This window comes from Charadrius vociferus, unplaced genomic scaffold (genome assembly GCF_000708025.1).
Source record: "Charadrius vociferus isolate BGI_N301 unplaced genomic scaffold, ASM70802v2 scaffold163, whole genome shotgun sequence".
Classification (NCBI taxonomy): Eukaryota; Metazoa; Chordata; class Aves; order Charadriiformes; family Charadriidae; genus Charadrius; species Charadrius vociferus.
The window spans coordinates 8,513,494-8,533,153 of record NW_009648332.1 but is presented as its reverse complement, the minus strand read 5'-3'; the positions used below and the strand labels follow the sequence as shown (position 1 = coordinate 8,533,153).

The 19,660-nt window shown below is 42.2% G+C and overlaps 1 protein-coding gene across 1 annotated transcript in view; it reads left to right on the top strand.

The window, feature by feature from the left end:
- Positions 1-135: 135 nt before the first annotated feature.
- The window catches only part of PTPRF (protein tyrosine phosphatase, receptor type, F), a 296,593-nt gene continuing 277,068 nt past the window's right edge, over positions 136-19,660 (top strand). Inside the window, exon 1 of the mRNA XM_009884676.1 lies at positions 136-216. The gene's annotated coding sequence lies outside the window, so the exon portion shown is untranslated. The remainder of the gene's footprint in view (positions 217-19,660) is intronic.

Below are 19,660 nucleotides of genomic sequence, written 5' to 3'. Positions count from 1 at the left end.
ACCACTTCTTCCTCAGGATGGAAAACTTATGTTGTTAAGTGAAGTTTTAACCTTTGCTTTACATTTAGTCTGTGAATGTGTCTGGTGTTATACTCATTTATGACACTTATTTTTATGTTTCTTTTTTTTTCCTAGGTATTTTTATGGCCTCTGTCACAGTGGTGTCTCAGTGTCTCCCAGGCATTTATGGATTTATTCTGAAAACGTTCCTGTGAGGTAGGGAAATGTTATCACCTTCGTTTTACAGACTGGGAACTGAGGCACAGGGAGATAAAGGTTGCAGGAAGAGTCTGTAGCATAGCCAGCAGTCAAACGCTGATTGCCAGCAATTTCTTTATTGTCCTAATCCCTAAACCCAGCTACCTGTCTTTGACTCTTTTCTTTCTTTTTTTTTTTTTCCTGATCTGAGTTTTAGTAGAAACAATCTGCAAGGGGCTGGGAGGACCGGTGGAAAATATGATTAGGGTTACTGGTGTCCTTTTTTTAACATTGTTACTTATGAGTTGAAATGCCTTGCTAAAAATATCAGCAGATCTGTTTATGTTAACTGATTAACATGTTTAGACTTTCAACAGATAAGCTGTCATGCTTTCTTGAGTCAGTAACTCCTTTATCCTACCTGTCCAGGCTTGTGGCTGTTGAATTCTTACCCTGCCTAAGCTAATGCCATCCCAATCACCTAAAGCAATGCCAAGAATTTCATCATCCATGCAAAGATCTGATTCATGTCAAGACAGGTGTAAAGTTTCTCAAGCACGTTTATGTGTAATTACTGTTTAACTTTATTTTTCAAAGGTCTTTCCAAGCTAGCTAATGTGTTCAGCTTTGAGCTCCCAGATTCTCCCAGAAATTGGATTTCGGTGCCTGATTGGTGATGCTGATCCCTTTCAAAAGTATTGCAAAGTTCCTGACACATGTGCACGCACTGAATTACAATTTACATCATAAAATCAAGTATCATGAATAACAGCTTGAAAAATGTCTTTTTTTTTTCCCCTTCGAGTAAGAAATTTTTAAGATAGGTCTCCCTTGAGCCCTTCTTTCCCTTCAAGTTGGTATTTAAAGTGTGACTTTTACTACTTAAGGAATTTCCTTAGAGCTATGGCAACATTACAAATTACAAAGACACCAGCAGGCTCTCACAATTAAATATTTTTATAGTATATTAAAATAAGCAACATTATTAAAATGATAACATTGCAAAGAAATACTTAATGCCATCTTTCTAATTTCGCAATCTGTAAAATACACACATTGGATTGCATTTATGCTCTTTATTAATGTATATTACATGTCTTTGTGTCCCCAAGAATGAAGCCCTAATGACTCATGAACTGCCTCAAAGTGTACTAAATAAGATTAAAGAGCTGGCCAGTGACCTTAACAGTCAATTAGGCTATGCATTACTCAGCCCAGTATTTGTGGAGTGCAGAAGGGAAGCGAAAACTCATTAGGTAAGATGCTGATGCTTGAAACAAACAAGATTTCTCTAAAACTAGCAACTGGTCTTGGCGCTAAAGTGAAGATCGAAGCACTTACAGTAGGTATGTCTTTGCGTCTGTGTGTTTGAAAGTGCTGCTGGTGTGGTCCTGGGGAGTGGAGGAAAGCCTGCTAGCAAAGCTGGAGGAGACAGCAAGAGCTTTTGGGCTCAAAGCCCTTTGGAATAGATCCTGCCAGGCACGGATGGCGCTGGGTCGGGCACTGGCAGATGCTGTAGGAGATGATGCTCAGGTGGTGGGATGTGTCAGCCGAGAGGTTACGCAAAGGCAGCACAAATGGGAGGGCTGGTTTCAGAAACCTTGTGTTTCGCAGAAACAGCAGGGCAGGGAAGAACGTCTTGGCAGGGCGTACTGCATGCTTGGCTTTGCTCAAAGCTGGGGGAGCCCAGGGTTGGCAAGATTGCGGTTGGATGCATGCGGGAGCATGAGCAGAAAGGCTCTGGGCTGCTGTGCCTGCTGAAGAGCGGAGTTTGAAGACTGTGCTCCCCTCCCTCCCAGCTCGGGAGAGGGGTGACGAGGGGGTGCTCTGAGGTACAGCCAGGTCAGCTCCCGCACCCCTTGCAGGCTCCCGTGCCCTATGGAGTTGTCACCATGAAAGCAGGTGGCACGGGCAGCAGGGCTGAGCGCATCGCAGTGATGGGTTAACTTGGTGAGATGCAGAGACAAACCCGGACGGTATCTGAATTATGGGAAAGTGTCTGTTATCTTTAGGATGACATTTCTTAACTAATGGTCTGCGTGTAGTTTTATATTGCGTTTGGAAGCATCTTAAAGCAGTCCTAGGTTGGAGAGGGCCGCCCCCCTGGGAGAATGCTGCCTGGTGACAAAATTGAACCAAGATCAGTGACAATGTTACACGGGAGCTGAGCTGGCAGCTTGGTCATGCTGCTCCTCAGCAAACCAGTGGGCCTTGAGGGCTGCTCAGTTTTATAGCGCTTCTTTTCTGGTACGTGCAGCTATGTATGCTTTCAGCTGAGCCTGAGAAGTTCTTCTATCATTCTTAATGTAAACTCAGGTTTTAAGAAATCAAAGATGACAGGCTCGGTCCCTACAAAATGTGGCTGAAAGTATGGTTTGAGTGGCATGAAACAACATCTTTTAAAGTAAACCAATTGTTTTGAACATAAATTGGGCACAATCTCCCTGATCTAGGTCATAGTTTATCTGTAGGGTTTTCTTGAAAAATAATTTCCGTAATAAGGTCCATCTGATTGGGGAGGGGCAGAGGAACCTGGGAAAAAAAGTGTACTTCTGCTGTTTAGATGAATGGGAAAGAAAGAAAAGGAAGCCTTTTCAATCATGTCAGGCTCAATCTAAAGCATCAAGGAATGATGTTACAGGAGAACCCCTGAAGATAAACTGTAACCTAGATTAGCAGAATACAGATTAAGTTTTCAGGAGTTTGGAGACTGCAGTGCATCCTGAAGCAGTCTTTTGACATTCGTTTAAACTCAAATTGTTATACGATTGCTCTTCCAGGAATATACAAAAATACATAAAGCTTCCATTTGAATGTTACAATCCTGAAGTTAATAAATTTATTAAAGTGAAGACTTCTTGAAAAGATTAAAAAACCAAAACTCAGTATTTTCCATTTGAACTGGCTGTTGCTGGGGAAATGTTAGGTATCTGCGTGATTATGGTTTGGGGGATTTTTATACATGCAGCATTACTACTGAAAGCTGGACACCGGAATCCCAGTTAAAACTGAGGCTTCTGTGTCATTAGTTTTCTTCATTCTGACTTTAAAGTATAAAACAGTTGTCATCAGGTCACACTGTCCTCTTCTGATTCTTTAAGCTTTTTATTTTTTGATTTATTTGCATTTTGGAAAATGTGTTGTGATACCACGTTTTAATTTAAGGGGTGTTTTCTGTAATAAAGGTATGTATAATATGTATTTCTACAAAATGTTGGCACAAAGCTTATGTGATTCAAAGTGATTTGTTTGTGTGTTAATGCCACATTGGCTGGGAGCATATTAATACTTAATGCAAAATGACGAGTTACCCGTTACTTTTCACTGTAATATGGTGAATAATATTTTCTGGCTGTGCTTAAATGACAGCCTGAAAAGGGCATTGGCTGAATTCATTGGCGTTAGCTCTGCAGTCTTTAGGTATGGCTATATATGTTTTTTCAGGCTGAAGAGTCTTTACAGGCCCTTTTATCTTCCAAATGAGTGAAGTGCTTTAATGTATTGGTGCCCAAAGGGCATGTCTGCTGGCCATTTACCTGGTTCCACATGGTGCCTGTTGGAGAACGCGTGTGGAGAGGGGAGGGTGAGTTTGAAGCTCCGAAGTCAGACCAGTAAAATTCGGCTTCGCTTTGAAGGTGTGTGCTTTCGCTGTCTACAGGGATATATGTTTTTAAAAGTGTATTTATGAAAAACAGTATCAGCAGAAGCTGGAGATGTTACAAAGTTTAACCGTATTTGCAAAATTCAACATGAGCTTGAGCCCTCTGGTCTTTTTCATTTCCTTTTCTATTATATAATCAGCATATTGGTAGGTGGCTTTTGTTTTGTCGCTTTACCTATTTAATTAATTTAGCTCTCTGAGGGTTGTGCAATAAAGGTGGCATCACCATAACTGGCAGCGTAACTCTGTCATCCCACGGAGTCAGCACTTGCTCGTGCTCTGGCGCAAGGGGTTTGAATAGCTGCCACGCCGTGTGTGTGTGTTTTCCAAACCCGAGACGAGTGCTGAACTCATTAAAAATACATGCTACATAAGTTAATGCGCATAAGGAGCTTTCGTACTGAGATCGCCTTTGAGGATACATTTAACTCTAATTAACTTGGTTTCGTTCTATCTGCTATCACTGTAGGCTTGGCTGAAACCAGCCAGTATTGGTGAGGCTCCTGGTTTGAAGCAGAGCCCGGTGGGATGGTGGATTAAAAACCACAGAGCTGTTACTGTGCCGGGGTTCCTGGTGCCCGCGCCGGCTGTGCCGGCTCCCGGGACTGCCTTCTGCGGGAGCACCGGAGCTGTGCTTGGGTATAAGCTCCGGCTGTGCCATCCACCAAGCGGATACCCATCCTATCGTGTTCTCAGGCAAAACTCTGGATTTCTAAAGAGGCCTGGAATAATGAGGTTTGCTGAGCTGTGATTGAGCAGTTGTGCGAAACCAAACTCCTCTGACTAAAATAGAGTCTGAATTTTTCCATGAGCAAAATAAGGAACAGCAGGGAAGACGACCAGGATTTCACTGGTCTGGCTTTTCTCTCTGCTAATGCCTTCTTGGAAATTTTCCTTGAGCTAATGATGAATAGAAAAGATTCTTCTACTTATGATCTGTTTCTCAGGGGAGGCAGGCAGCAAGACAGGGGTTACTGATGGCTGCATTTTTGTTAAGAACAAATGCAAATATACATGGGCTGGAAATATTGGGTTGTGTAAGTGGGAGAATGTATAGATTTGTTGCATTTTCATCGCTGCTGGCAAAAGAAAATGTTTTTTTTCCGTTCCTTTTTGACTAGTACTAGGGTTTTAGTCTTGCAAAAGGATTTTCTAGGTAGAAACATCATGTAAAATGGATTCTGGATTTAAACACTGGGCAGCGGGGGGAGAGGGGGAACTGCTACCCAGCAGTTCTTGAGTGTTCATCATTTCCTGAAAATCGGACCTTTAAAAGTATTTCAGGTTGGGTACACTAGAAATTGAGGCATTCAAATCACTAACTGCTTTTGAGAATGACAGCCAAAATCTCCATTAACGTTGCATCTTCTGCCTAGGGGATCACAGAGCAGAGACTGATGTGTCTTTGAGGATGGAAATGGAGCAGTTTAAGAAGTTCCTGTGCTTCAGCTGAGGTGTGGTAACAGCACATAACCGTGTCTGGTTCATTTTGCTGAAAAACAAAATAGAAATCACAGAGGATGATCTGAGGCTGTCTGTTTTGCTTTGCATAGAGGCAGACTAGCTATGCTCCTGTAATAAGTTGCCATGTCTCAGCTATGAGGATGGTAATTTCCAGTTGATGAAAGGTAAATTATAGCTAGAATAGGTGGGTGCATTAAAATCGTAATGTGCTTCAAGATATCTGTCTGTGTTCACAGAGGAGTGGGACTTGCTGTGCTGGTTTGAACCAGTGGTCAGTTTATTTTGGTACCCTACCCTTGGCAACGACCAGTGCTGGGTAGCTGAGGCAATGGTACAGGAAATCATGCATTTGGTTATCAAATATTTTATCTGCTGGGGAAGTGTTGGCTTTTTTAATGTATCAAACCAGAACAGGCTGGTTTAGTCACTGAAAAGAGTCCCTTCTAAAATGCAGTTAAATTTCTCTTTAAATCTTTCTTTGCAGACGAGTTGTTTATTGACATTTCTTAATGTTTTCCCTTCAGACATCTCAGCTGAAGGTTGGTCTAAGCCATATACAGTCTTTAATCTGGCTTGGGTTTGGTGTGTGGTTTTGGTTGTTTTTTTTTTCATTTAAATGTTCTTCTGCATCCCCTAAAAGCCAGAGTAATGGTAGATGAATAGTCTGGGGGGTTTTTGCTAACATTATAGCTGAAAGATAAAATACTAAATGTGTTTCATGTAGTTATTGTATTGCTTGAGTGTGTCTTCACATTAATTAGAATTAATTTAAACAAGGTGATAGGAGTAAAGTGCAGAGTAGGAAAAGGATAGATCAGAAAAAGCAGATAAGATAGGTGTATTCAAATAGTCAGAGCCTGATGAAATTTGCCCTAGGGTACATCAGCAACTAGCCAAGCAACCTTTGAACCATTTACAATTATCCTTTAGAAACTGTGAAGAGCAAGAGAGGTCCTGGAGGACTGAAAAGGGCAAATGCAGTACCTGCCTATGAAAAAGGCAGATCCAGGGAATTACAGACTGGTTAGTCTAACTGTGATGCTTAGAGAACTGGGGCAAAATTTTTAATCAGTTTCTAGGAATCTGGAGGATAAGATGATAAGGACTGGGGAAGCAGTACCTGGGATGTTACCTTGACTTCAGTAACTTTTGACATAACCTCTTGTGGCATTTCTGTGGAATAGGGAAGTCTATGTATTTAATTAGACAGTAAACAAATAACTGTTTAAAGACCGTGTTTGAAGAGTAGTTCCCTATAACGTGCTGTGAAAATCAGGGGAAGAAGGGGGGGTGGCATGAGGAATCGTATGAATACACCCCTGTTTGTCTTGGGCTGAGCTTTATTTGCTGTTCTCTTTACTAATGTGGACAAGGGAATACTTACTAAATCTGCAAGTAAGCCTAAACTGAGAGTGGCTCAAGCATTGTGAAGCATAGTTCAGAATTAAATGGCTACAGTGGACTGAAAAACATTTGGAAATCTGCAGCATATAACTTAATGAGCTGAAATGAGGAAATACACAGTGTTGAGGACATGGTTAGGCTGCACATCCACAGAAGAACGCTTTGGGGCATGCGCAGGATCACCACCTATGCACAAGCTAACAGTTGCAGAGAGGACAACCTCCATCTGGAGTGTATTAAGAGGACTGTAATTAAAGGTAATGGTTCTGTTGTGGTCAGTGCTGCTCAGGCCCTAGACACGGAGCTGTGTCCAGCTGCAAGAAGAGTACATCAGGGAGCATGGGTTGGCCAAGGGCATCCCTGGATGTGGCTGGAGTCTGTAGGACAGATGAGATGCGGAGGGTGTTGGAGCTGGGTTTGATCAGCCTGTGGATGAGGAGACTGAGTGATCAGTTGCTGTCTCAACCAAGGGATGGACAAGAGGTCCTCCCAGTTTATGGCAAGGCTGTAACTTGGATCCCACGGGTGATCCCACGTATGAGAAAGACATTGACAAGTCAGGAAAGATGCCAAAAACTGGAGTGGATCAGGCGGAGGACCGTGTGGCTGGCTGGGGACTGGAGCAGGAGATGTGCAAGCAGGGACCAAGGGAACAGTGCTACCCGAGCCTGGGGGAGAGAGAACCTGACCACAGTCACCCAGCCCAAGAGGGTGGCTGGGGTGACAGCAGTGTCCAGCTCTTCTAGGGTAGCACAGGGAAGGGAAAAGAGGTAAAGTTCACAGGATGCAGCAAGGGAAGTTCCAAAAGTTCAACTTGGGAGTGGAAGAGCACTGGAACAAGGGTCCAGAGAGGTTGTGGCACTTCCATTTTTGGAGGTACTTGAAAATCAACTGGGCAAGGCTCTGGGCAACATGGTCTGACTTCAGTAAGCCCTGCTTTGAGCGGGGTATGTACTAGGTACCTGCAGAAGTCCCTTCCCACCTGCTTTATTCTGAGGTTCAATAAACTACTTCTATCCTCCTTGTCTTTAGAGGATGAAATTTGTGAATGACAGGTCTCAGGTCAGTGGCGGCACTCCTCCAGGTAATGTTAATCAACTGTTCAGAAGGGCCAGGTATTACTGAGATTGCTTCCCTTTGAGTAGTGTCTCTTATTAACATAAAAATGTTTGTTTTCTCAATCAGGATTCAAGAGGAAACACTGTAATCAACTGTTTAAATTTCTTCAATGCTTCAGCATTTTCTTTTGTTAGAAGCACCAGCGTGTTTTCTAGGATACAGGTGTTTAACTTCATAGCCTTTAAGAAACCTTTGCATCAAGCACATGGATTGGATTGGGTGCTCAAAGGGGATTGTTGCCTTGTAATATAATAAACATGTTCCTAATCAGAGAAGCTGATTATTTCCCATCACAATAAATAGAAAACATGTGATCAGTGACTTCAGCATTTCTTTCTTCTCAGTGTTTTGTAAAACTAATAGCTGTGAGCTTGTAACAGTGATACGCAATCTCTAACATGCGGTGGTTAAATATTAATATACATTGGCTGTGTTTAAAGATCAAGAATGGCTCTTAAGTAATGAAACGTTAACTCTCTCTTAAGCGCCATCAAATGTTGTAAGGTAATTTCTAGAAGGGGAATGTATTGCCTTTCAGGGAGGTGGCCTGGTGTGTGAACCTTAGCATGAATTCAATGCAATTGTGTTTCTGGGTTAGAATACTGAGAAATCGACACTAACGTTTCTGTCGAGGTCTGATTTAATCACTTTAAAAACATAACCAGGCTGCTTGACAGGTGACCACATAAAGCATTCCCAAAGACTAATGGTCTGTCTTGCTCATCTGTCCCCATTTCCTTAATCACGCTGATGGGGTTTTTTGTTTTGTTTTGGTTTTGAACCGGTGCCATTAAGCTGACAAGGCCACCTGGCTCAGAGGTGCGGCGGTCGAGGGGTTATTTCCCATGATAGCTGTGACAGTCTGTAGGGACACGTAGTTATGGAGCTGCCCTGCCCTCCCTTTTGGGACAGTCTCTCCTGGCACTTGCACAGTGGCACGGAGACTTTAGACCGTATATGTAATCTCGGTTAATTGTGTTAGATATTTGTTTTTCTCGTTTAACATTTGTTAAAGTCTTGTAAATGAAGTTGCTACAGTGTGAAATTTTATGGTGTCCAAGTTTGAAATGATCCTGCTTATCTTGTTGACTTTCTTCCAAGCTGTTTCTTGTGGTGGTTCTGCTTTGCCAGCCAGAGCACAGGAGCGGTGAGCGGGGCTTTCTCATGGTTTTTTTTTTTTTTTTTTTGATAGTCATTACCTCCAGACGGCAAATACAATCTTACGCTGTTGTAAAAGGTATTTGGTTCAAACAAACTTCTGTTTCACGTGCAATGGGGTTGAGTTTTTTGGAAGTTTCAATTTATCTGTTTATCTCAGGAGCAGGAATTAGTGGTGTTGCTGGAGTTGGAGACCCTAACTGATGAGGTACACAAAGAAGAAGGGCTGATAAAATGTATGCTACAGATGTTATGACAAGAACGTCATATTTTTTGCTGGATAGCAGAGTGACTGATTGGCTGTAGACATTCCTGACACTGCCTGACAGAAAGGGTTATTTTATCTGAAAACAGTGCAGTTACAGATGAGAGAGCTCCTGAAAAACATCACTCACTTTTACTAGCGACATCCATCACTTCCTAATTATGGGTGCTTTCAGGTGGAGAAACAAGTTCTTTCCATTGCTCCTCTGGAGCTTTTCTTGTCACTGTGGTATCAGTTTAGGGTTAAAGTTGGTCCTTTATCCAGGGGCAGAGGGACCTGTGGATTAAATTAACGCATATAGGTATCTGTATATGTTAGATGGGTATCACGCTGTTACAGGAATGGCAATGGCCAGAGACTGTGGAGAATGAATGAATCTTTGTAGCTTAACCAGCTACTTTGAAGCACAGAAGATCTGTTAAACTTTTTTTTTTGGAAGTCGGGAGTTTTCATTGTCCTTTGAAAAGCTGAATCAGATCAGAGCAAGTCACGAGTCCAGCGAAGAGAGAAACCTGTGATACCTGTGCAGAAACAAGAGAGAGTCTCTGAATCTCGGTTTTCCAACGCATGTTCTTATTTTTGGTGGCAGGAGCATGGTTGGATGGTGCAGGAGCATTCTCCCCTCCGGATGTCCCTGGAGCTGCCGTGGCACCTTCTTCCCCCAGCTCCTGTTCCTGCTGCTTCCGTGCATGGGAGAAGGCAGGGTTTTCCCGTGCCTCCTGGCCCAGAGCAGTGGCTCCTGGCAGAGCTGCCCGCTCGCCACAGGGGCTGGGCAAGAGCCACCGCCAGGACAGAAAATCAAGTGGAATTTTTCCAAAATATTGAATTGGCCCAAGTTTTTCCCTGCTGATTTTGTTTGTCCTGGTACTTTACACTTTTTCAGAAGGCCATATGCTTTTTTTTCCTTTTTTTTTGTTTGGAAAGCCATATACATTTTCAGTGCAGTCCATAGCACTGCCTAGAGATTGGGTGCCGATTCCAAACCCTCTGCTGCTTCCTGGCATCAGAGCAGACTTTGGCAACTGCATCCATTATACGGTAGCCTAATTGATCGGAAATAATCATATCCACAGGAGCCCTTTGCACGGCTGGGTATCTCACACTCCAGTTTGCTTTAGCCCACCTTCAGTGTGGGGCTCAGATTTTATGGGCTCTTCAGGAATTCATTTTCCTTTGCAATACTAAATAATTCTCTTCGTGCAGTCTTACAGCAAGAGCAGGGCAGGAGATTTACTTTCTCTGTGTGTTACTGTTTACATATGGATAAAAATAACAGTTGGTTGAAGTATTGTTTGTTTTTATGTATAGATGTGCCCTGCGCTCCACCCATGAGCGTGCTTCTCTGCCTGAATTTCTTTGTATTTACTTTGTGCGGGCTGTCGATCAGACCACAGGTATGATGATGCTGAGGATACCATGGCGATAGGGTCAGCAAAGGTGCCTGTGTGCGTGGTGTGGTCAGGCAGGAATAAATGAGCATTTTCAAAATTGTTGTTTAATTCCAAAGACTCTGCAGATGGAGAAGTATTTACAGTTGCTGAAATGCTCTGCGCTGCCCTGTGCTGCCTTTTTTCCTTTGAAGAGTCGGTACCTTGCAGCCCTTTCCTGGCTGCCGGTAATAGCAGTAATTAAACACACCTCGTAATGACAGCAGACCTGATGTACCTTCTGCTGCTGAGGACACTGACGTCCTGAGGTGGGGAGTGCCCGTTGTTGCTTTCATACGAGCCCTCAATTTAAATGCAGGCTCAAGGTTAAAAGCACAGTCCATAGATAAGGTTGGAGTGGATGGCTCTGTTCCCCCAGTACATCCCTGCCTTCCTCCGGGGAAGTAAAAGTAGAACGACCAATGTTGTGTTGAACTGACTTGGTATTTTATTGTTTCACTTTTGTCCTTGATTTCGTACCGCTAAAGCAGGGCCTGTTCTTTGCAAGAAGACCCAAAGGTATCATCTGTTACTCCTGATAGAAAGAGGGGAGTGCAAATGAGATGAAGGTAATTTAAAACAAAAAGTGTAGGCTTGGTGATGCTGCTGACCCTAGACTTGTCAACGCTTCAGCGGCCAACACCCCAAGCGCTGGTTGTGGATGAGTGTTGCCCAAGGGTTGGAGCTTCTGAGTCTGGAAACAGCTCTGGACATCAAAGACCTTGAGTAAAACCCCCCAGTGTTATTCAGGTTCTACAGGAAGAAGTGAATTGCACTTACGGCTAAGTTTATCTTTTCCTGAAAGTATAAGTCAAAGTTTAATTTACTAGAGGAAAAAAACAAAAACACAAACAAAAAAACAAAACAAAAATGCCCCCCAAACCTGAAATACTCCATGTCCACTTTTTTGAGATCGGAAAGACTGAAATGGATCGTTATCCATCAACTCCCTAAAGACTAATTTGTGGGGAAGGTGGTGCCAGAGGAGGGGTTTTTGCAGGGGAAGTGTGGGAGAGCCCATCTGTCAATATTGTTCTTGCTGCTTTTCCAGTGCTTTTACAAATTGATAGTCTGGGAGATGTCTGTGCTGCAGGTAAAGCCGGTTTCAGGCCCTCGTGTGCTGATATTTTATTGAAGTGAGACATGAACGCTCCAGGGGAAAATGGCATTGTGAGATAAAGGGCTCTGATACATGCATATAGCTTAAATGTCGTCTTACAAAAAGAAGAGATAAAGCAGGTGTTAATTGTAAAACTGTACTTCATGTACAATTTTTTCTTATTAAAGTTATTTCATCTAATTCAGCCTATCTGAACATACATTTGACTGCTGTGTTTATCCGTCCTAAAAATGTTTCTTTGAAACATTTTTGTGATTATGCAAATACACAGTTTTAATAGAAGAGAGAGTAGATTTAGTAGTCTCTGATTAGAGAGAATATTTTCTTCCAAGATTAAGAGTCTGAAGTAACAGTCGATTTTATCATTTGTTTTGAAGGAGAGAATTGCAGGTACACATTTTCTTCAAGCATTAGATAAGCGGTCTGACTGGAATAGCAGTTTTAATCTGTTTTAATGATGTTTTTCCAATATGAAAGGGGCCAAGAGATGCATAAGTCTAAAGGTCTACTGGTAATTGTTGAAGTGATGGGAGTTGTTTACAGAACATACAGTGACTGGATGGTTGCCTCTTGCTAAGAGCGTATACACGACCTTTGTTCTTGGTTTAAAGTATAATTAAGGAATACGTGCCTCTGTGTATTTAAAAACAATAAAACCATCCCATTTGCAGACTGTGAGGTATTCAGGGATGGCAGATACGGATGAAGCATTTCGATGAGTGCTGGTGTTAACTGTTTTGTTATTTAATGATGTTGTGATGCCTTTCTCCAATGCAGCTGTAATGAGGTCAAATCAAATCTTTTATTAGGTGTTACTCATATGAGTGAGGTAATGGCTTGTTATCTTATCTATGTAGGTAAAACTCTCATCTTTCTTAGGTGATCCCAAAGAAGAAACTAAGAAATCCCGGCCTGGCCTGCCTTTTGCCTACAGTGCATGCCAAGGCTTTTGCAGACTTTTTACGGAGATATTAAATAGGCTTTGCTTTTTGTCTTGCTCTGCTACTAAGGCTATGTGCCTTCACTGTGTATTCAGCTGTGGAAGCCTCAGAGAGAAAAAACTGTAGGCAGCTCGCTTCTGAAATCCTTCAAGACTGAGTCTTAATTCTTTGAATTGTTCCTTAATGCCTGATATTTCTGGGGCTGTCAGGGTTAACACTTTGCAACGGACCGTCTTTCTTAATCCGTGGGTTCAAAATGAAGAAGTTTTTTTGCTGCTCCAGTGTTTGATGCCGTGTGTCTGGACCCCTGTTTTATGGGTGGGAAATGGAGCACATGTGTGACACATGGCAGTGGCAGATTTAAAAGGAGCAGCTGGGAGCTGCTTGGAGGTTTGGAAAGTGAAAGTCTGGTGCGCAAGATGCCTTTCACTAAGCTGTGCTGTTTGTCTGGGATACTGAGGAGAGAAACACTTTCAGTGTGCCCGGGGCAGCCGTGAAAACTGCCAGCAGGGCACTGGGGTCAGCAGGTTCCCAATACGCCTGGTGCTCCCTGTCCTGCCAGTCTCATCCCTCTACGTGCCCAGCTCACTCCTGACCTCTGTATGGAAGAGGGGGTTTGCCCTCACTTGGACATCAGCGCTATCTCCCTTCATCCCTCTTTACTCCTTCGCCGTAGTGTTAAGAGCTGGGTGGACGGGTTTGATGGAGAAGGGTATTCACCATGGCTGGGGCAGTGGGGTGGTCCACATGTGCCAGTGCTTAGATGGGGTGGGTGCACAGGAAAATTGCTGGTGGAACATCCCCGGCCTCATCCCTGGGTGCTGCAGAACCAGGGCAAATCGCGGTCTAGTTGGGACAGGATTTCAAATAACGTGTGTATGTGCATAAGTACGTATTTATTTAGCAGCTGCAGTGTCTGAAGCACAAACTGTGAAGGGAATAATGTAACACCTTTTAAACAGAGGAGGCAAACAAGGGAAGTTTCCGAATTTAACGTCTTTTAGCTGGATCGTGAAACCTGATAAACAGCTGTCTTGACGTACAGGAGGAAAAGAGCATCGCTAAATAGGGGAAAAAGATCTGAAAACTAATATTCTCTCTCAGTCCTCTTGTAGCAGAATATCAGCTGGAAAGACACCTAAGCTCTTTGTAATAGCTTAAGCAGTAAAATTATGAGGAGTAGGTATCCATACCACCATACATCCATACAGCCATGGTTAGCTGACAACATGGGAAAAAGTCTCTGGTATGTAAATATCTGTTTTTTAGTTTGTGGGGAAGGAACACAGGATCTGCTGTCAGCACTATGCATTAACTGTGGTGCAAACCTCCCTTTCTAAGGGTTGATAATAAATATAAAATTGACAACTTCAAGAGAATTGATTAAAGAAGAAAATTTTATTTATTTATATTTTTTTTAAACAATATTTTTTTCCAACCCTCTTGGAGAGATGAAAATCTAGCTGGGGATCTTTCTCATCTCCCTTGTTACTGCCTAAGATTAATGCCCAGGTCCTTTTAAAGGCCATTAGTACGAGGAACAGAAGTTAAAAGAAAACAAAGTCTCACTTTCAGGCGCTTTCCCAGCTATTCATTTTGAATTCAGCGCATGAACGACTTGCAGTTCGCCGTGGGGCAGAGTTGCAGGATCAGGGCTACAATGGAGGCATTGTGGTCACCTTTCTCTCCCCGCCACCCTGCGCAGTCGAGTTGAAATCCTGCTTTTTGGCATCCAAGCTGTTGCTTTGGTGACCAATTATGACTCCAGAAGTATACATTGTGGTCTCACTGAATAGCTGAGAGAGTGTAAGGAAAAAGATAAATGTGTTCAAACACAGCTCTGTTTTGCAAGCCATCAAGGTGATTCAGAATAGAGTTGTTGGCTTGTTGGATTTAACGTGGTATATCAGTGTAGTGTTAGGAATTCAAGTGTTAGGAATTCAAGTGTCAGTGTTACAAATCTAGAAAACATAATTAAAGGTGATTTAGCACTCAGAATGCTGCACCCTCTATATATACGTTATAATTACCTCTAATTTTTGGTAGTATGGAGTTCTCAGTTAGCAGCGCTGTTTCTCTGCAATTATTTAATTTTAGAAATAGTTATGTGTTAATCACTCAAACCTTTATTTTCTAGAAACCCAAGATTCAATCTGTAATTCTGGGTTTATTGGATGCATCTTTTGCTCCTTGGTCTTATTGGTGGTCCTGGAAGTCTTCATGTGAACCCAACAAGGCTGTATAAAGTATTTTTAGAATGAAGAGGGAGCTTTATGCCAATGACGTGGCAGGGGTGAAAGAATGAGAAAAATGATAAATTCCATAAACACTTGGATATAGCATCTCCTTCACAGGTAAAGGAAGAAAATTTGCAAATTAATGTGCAAACAGAAGAAAAATGTGTAGTTTCAGGGAAAAGAATCACATGTGATGTTTAGGCAGAATTTTCTCTCTCGGAACGCTTTCAGCAGTGGCGTCTGCAGGATTCCTTCTTTGCTTCCCATGGCGCTTAATCTCCTCTGCTCTGCTTTGTGTGGTTGGTGAGGTCCTTGGGTCCGTGATGCCTTTGTGTTCGGACACCCCTGTCCACACCACTCGTGCTCTCAAGTGACAACTGTAGTGATTTAATGACCGTCTCTCCCGTAACGTGCCGATACCACAAGTTACTAACGTTCCTGGTGGGCTAATGAGTGTGTCCGTTCTCCGTGCTGGGTAGATTGCTTTGTTTGTCCTCCCCAGAGATTAGTGTTTATACTCCCGTGATAAAAGAAGAAGCACTCCAAGCATGCATTCAAAGTGAAAACTCTCCTAGATCTGGCAGGCAGTACAATATCGCTAATAGCAGCAGATACTTAAGGAACCTATTTTCATGATCCCACAGGTAGTTGTTAAGAGCATTTTCTCCTACTGGGGGAATATCTATCCCCTGTTGAACTTCTTGTCAGCTATCCCTGTATTTATGACCTTAATGGAGTTTCCAGCAATCATACCAAGATATAGTAGGCCTTGTGTATATCCATATTTCAATATTTTGTTTTACACCTAGTAGCACCTCATGTTGGTGTAGATGAGATATTTGGGTCGCATCTGTTCTGGTAACACAGACCTTTCCCACGTCCTCGTAAATGTTCCTTCCTTGGTGGTTGTTCTGTACTAAATTTAGACTAGCTTTGTGGTTGCATTTTGCTCCTTTAAATGAGACTATTCTCTTGGGCTAGATGGCATCTGCTACTGAAGTAGTACCTAGGGCAGAATTAGTAAATCAGCCATTTCAATGCATTTTCCCAAAATCTGGTGCGTGGAAGAGAATAGATTGACAAACCGGTAACTTCTCACTGGGGTTTATGGAAATGACTAAGTCAATTATATAGTGCAGGAAAGCTGTACACTGCAGATTGTTTTCTTTTCCTTGTATAGTTTTTAAATACACTGCGACAGTTTTGAACTGGGAATAGTGTTTTAAGAGGAGACACTTTGGTGCCGCTGTGAGCACAAATCACACGGTGATGAAGAACCAGATTGTGTAAAGAGGATTACAGAAGCAGATAATAAAGACCGTACTCATTGGTGATATAAGAATAACAAGTATGTTGCAAGTCAGTTTGTGATCTCATTATTTCAAAACAAGTTACCTGGGATACGTATTCTTATTTTGATCAATAAGCCAATCTAGTGAAATGTCAAAGTTTTTGGCCAGGAAGGACTAAGCCTTCAGAATTAAACATCTGTTGCTGAAAATCTGAGCCTCTGATCCCTCTATTTAATCACTTGGTAAAGGAAGAGAGAAAGAAAATATTCTCCCTGTTACTTATTTTACCAAATATCCTTTTTCCACAGTTGCATCATTATTTTTTGCATGTTGACCAGTAATTTGTAGGCTCTAAGAGGTGGGGTGGGGGCTCTAATTATGGTGACTTTGTAACAGTCTATTAAAGCTGTATAAAAATAAGTATTTTGGTAGGGTACGGCCTTATTGTCTTGAACACCTGTTGTCCAGGAAGCATCATCTAAGGATTGGATGCAAAGCATGTGCCACCTCATATTGTTCTCATCAGAGTTTGCTGATGAACACTTTGCTCTGAACCTTTTTCCCAGAATAAATGGGAAAATGTTTAGAGACGTTTTCAAGAATATAATTCACTCTCCATGGGCTCTTCTCCATTGTTTACCCCGATTGTTAGGGAATTACAGGTCCTATCTTGCCTCTGTACTGCCATCAGCTGTGATTCCCAGGTCAAATGATGGGACAGAGACACAATCTTTGGTCTGGCTGAGAAAGGAAGCAAGTCCTCAAAGGCATCTTTTCAAAGATGGACTATCCTCATTAACAGATCTTTATGAAATGTAGCTGTGATGCTCGAAGGAACTTAGTGCAGGTGAGTTGTAAATCCTGAAACCTTCAGTCTCCTTATTCAGTAAATCTCTCACAAAAGGGGAGGAAGCATGTGGCAGTGACTCTGATCTGAAGGAGGAGCAGAAAGTCCTGAGTGCTGTGTTGAAACACAACACTTGCCAGCTTTTCTGAAGGAGAATCTTCCGGCTTTAACCTCCTGGAAATGTTGATGATGAGGGAGGAGCACTGCTCTGGCTGTGGAAGAATGCTGATGCTTTCCTTAGAGGTTTTTTTTTTTTTTTTTCTGCAGTGGACATAGGTTTTAAGAGTTTTTTTCAGATGTTGGTGAAATACAACCATAGACCCTGGGCAGGGGATTATTTTGTAAAGGAAAACCTGGTCTAGTGGGAGGTGTCCCTGCCTATGGCAGGGGGTTTGGGACTTGATGATCTTCCAGGTCCCTTCCAACCTAAACCGTTCTATGATTCAATGAAAATCAAACAAAATACTGCCTTGAAATCTTTTTTTAGATGTTAGCAAGTACTTTACAGTATGAAGTAATCGAGCTGCTGTGTGTAGTTAAAACAGTTCTTCCAGAGATGGTCTGGGCCTCACCAGTCTCTGCCTGTGTTGGCCCATCTCCTCCTGCTTGCTCCATACCTTCTTTGTCACTAGCAGCGAGGCAATAAATCAGGAATCTGCCTCAGGTTAAAGAGAATTGTATTCTATTTCCCCCTCTTGTTTATTTTTAACTCAGATTGGTTCCCTGATCCAATCCACTGCACAAAACTGTATTGACGCAAGCGGAGAGGTGACTGGACTTGGGCACTGTGACTGCTTAAGCCATCACTGTTGCTGACAGATGAGCTTAGCAAATTACAGCCTCGGTTACAAGAAACGAATATATTGCGTTACGCTACAGACTACTGTGAAAGCGCAGACAATGTACCCTGGGTAGCAGTGATCCTATTGATGTGCAAGAGTCCTCTACTTCTTTTAAACAAACCTGCTACGGTTTTGAAAGGATTGATGGAAAAATTAAAAGTTTCCTACTATCCTATAGCACATGACTACACTGTCAAAGGTGTGAGTGCTAGTACTGACCTATTTTACTTAAAAGTTTTGGGACCATGAAGTCAGGTCTTAAAAAAAGAAAATCCTTGGGGTTTTTTCTGCTTTTGTAGGTATCAGGCAGTTGGCTTTCAGTTGTGTTCTCCATGACTTGTCAGTCATGTTATCACTTAAAGCTTTATGGATGAACTCTAGACTTTTCTTCAAAATATTTAAAGTTTAAATGGAGATGACCTCAAAACAGACAGATATACTGGCTCCACAGTGAAGACTTGTGGTTGATAAAATTTTCAACTTGAAGAGGTCTTGCAGTTAATTTTTCCAGAAAATGCATTCACTCGTGGCTAAGTTTAGATGTTGTTGTCAGTGTTACCCAAGTAGACAACTGGTCATTCCAGGAACAGTGGTTTAGTGTTTTGAAATGGACAGTGAAGAGTCTGTTATTGTCCATTAAGTCTCTTGGAGGACATCAACTTAATTTCTTCTAGAAGACTGGAAGATAATGGGAAGGTAGTTAGATTTTTAAACCCTTTAGTTTGAGGAATACTTTTCATTTCATGATTAAAATTGGAGTGATGAACAATGCTGAAATCATGTTTGTCCATATTAAATTGAAACTGGCTGATTGTGCCCTACTCTTGAAGAGGAACTAAGGGGCACGCTTTTTTAACTTCAAGAGCAGACCTATGCTGAATCTCAAATGACTTGACTTATACACATGAAAAGCACCTGGATATAGAAATAGCGATCATTTTATTCTCAAGATTTCCTAGCAAAAATAAACTTAGTCTTATGGTTAGATTTTTATTAAAAATTTCAAGAAAGAAAAAACACCTTATCTTCACCAACTCCCCGCTCCCTTAGCACAGTCATGCTGTGCTCTATGCTCCCGATGGTGAGATTTATCATTAAAAGGTGATTTTTAAGTTGTTTATACGAGAGATAGCCTGCTGTACTCTGTAATATTGCTTTGCTTTTTACTTACCATCTCCCATCCAAAGATCTGAACATGCATTGCAAAGTACCCAAGGTTGGCCTCGCATCCTGATGCATCGCCCACGTTTGCCAGTCCTGACTCTTGTTTACAGATAGCGGAGATCAGAAACGAAGAAGTGAAGCTGCATGTTCAACATTAAGGCACGTCTTAACAGAACAGCAACAACAAAATTTTAAAAATCCTGTCTTGTTTGGGGTTGGAGGGTTGAGACGGTGCCTGGCACAAAGGTGTGAAGTCTGTGTCACTTGGGAGGAGCGTGTGGAGCCAAGGGTACCACCACCCTTACCCACCCGTTACCTTCTTCACAGTGTTGCTCCATCCCTCTGAAAAGGAGATTGAGCAATAGTGTTTGCGAGTCATTAGTGAAATTATCATTGCTTTTCCTATTCGTTAAATGCAGAGAAAGACTTAGATATTTTAGGCTTACGTTATTATAAGCCTGTGTAATACCAATGCAATTGCATCAGCCCAGAGCTAGTAGGGACATCAGCTGCAAATTCTG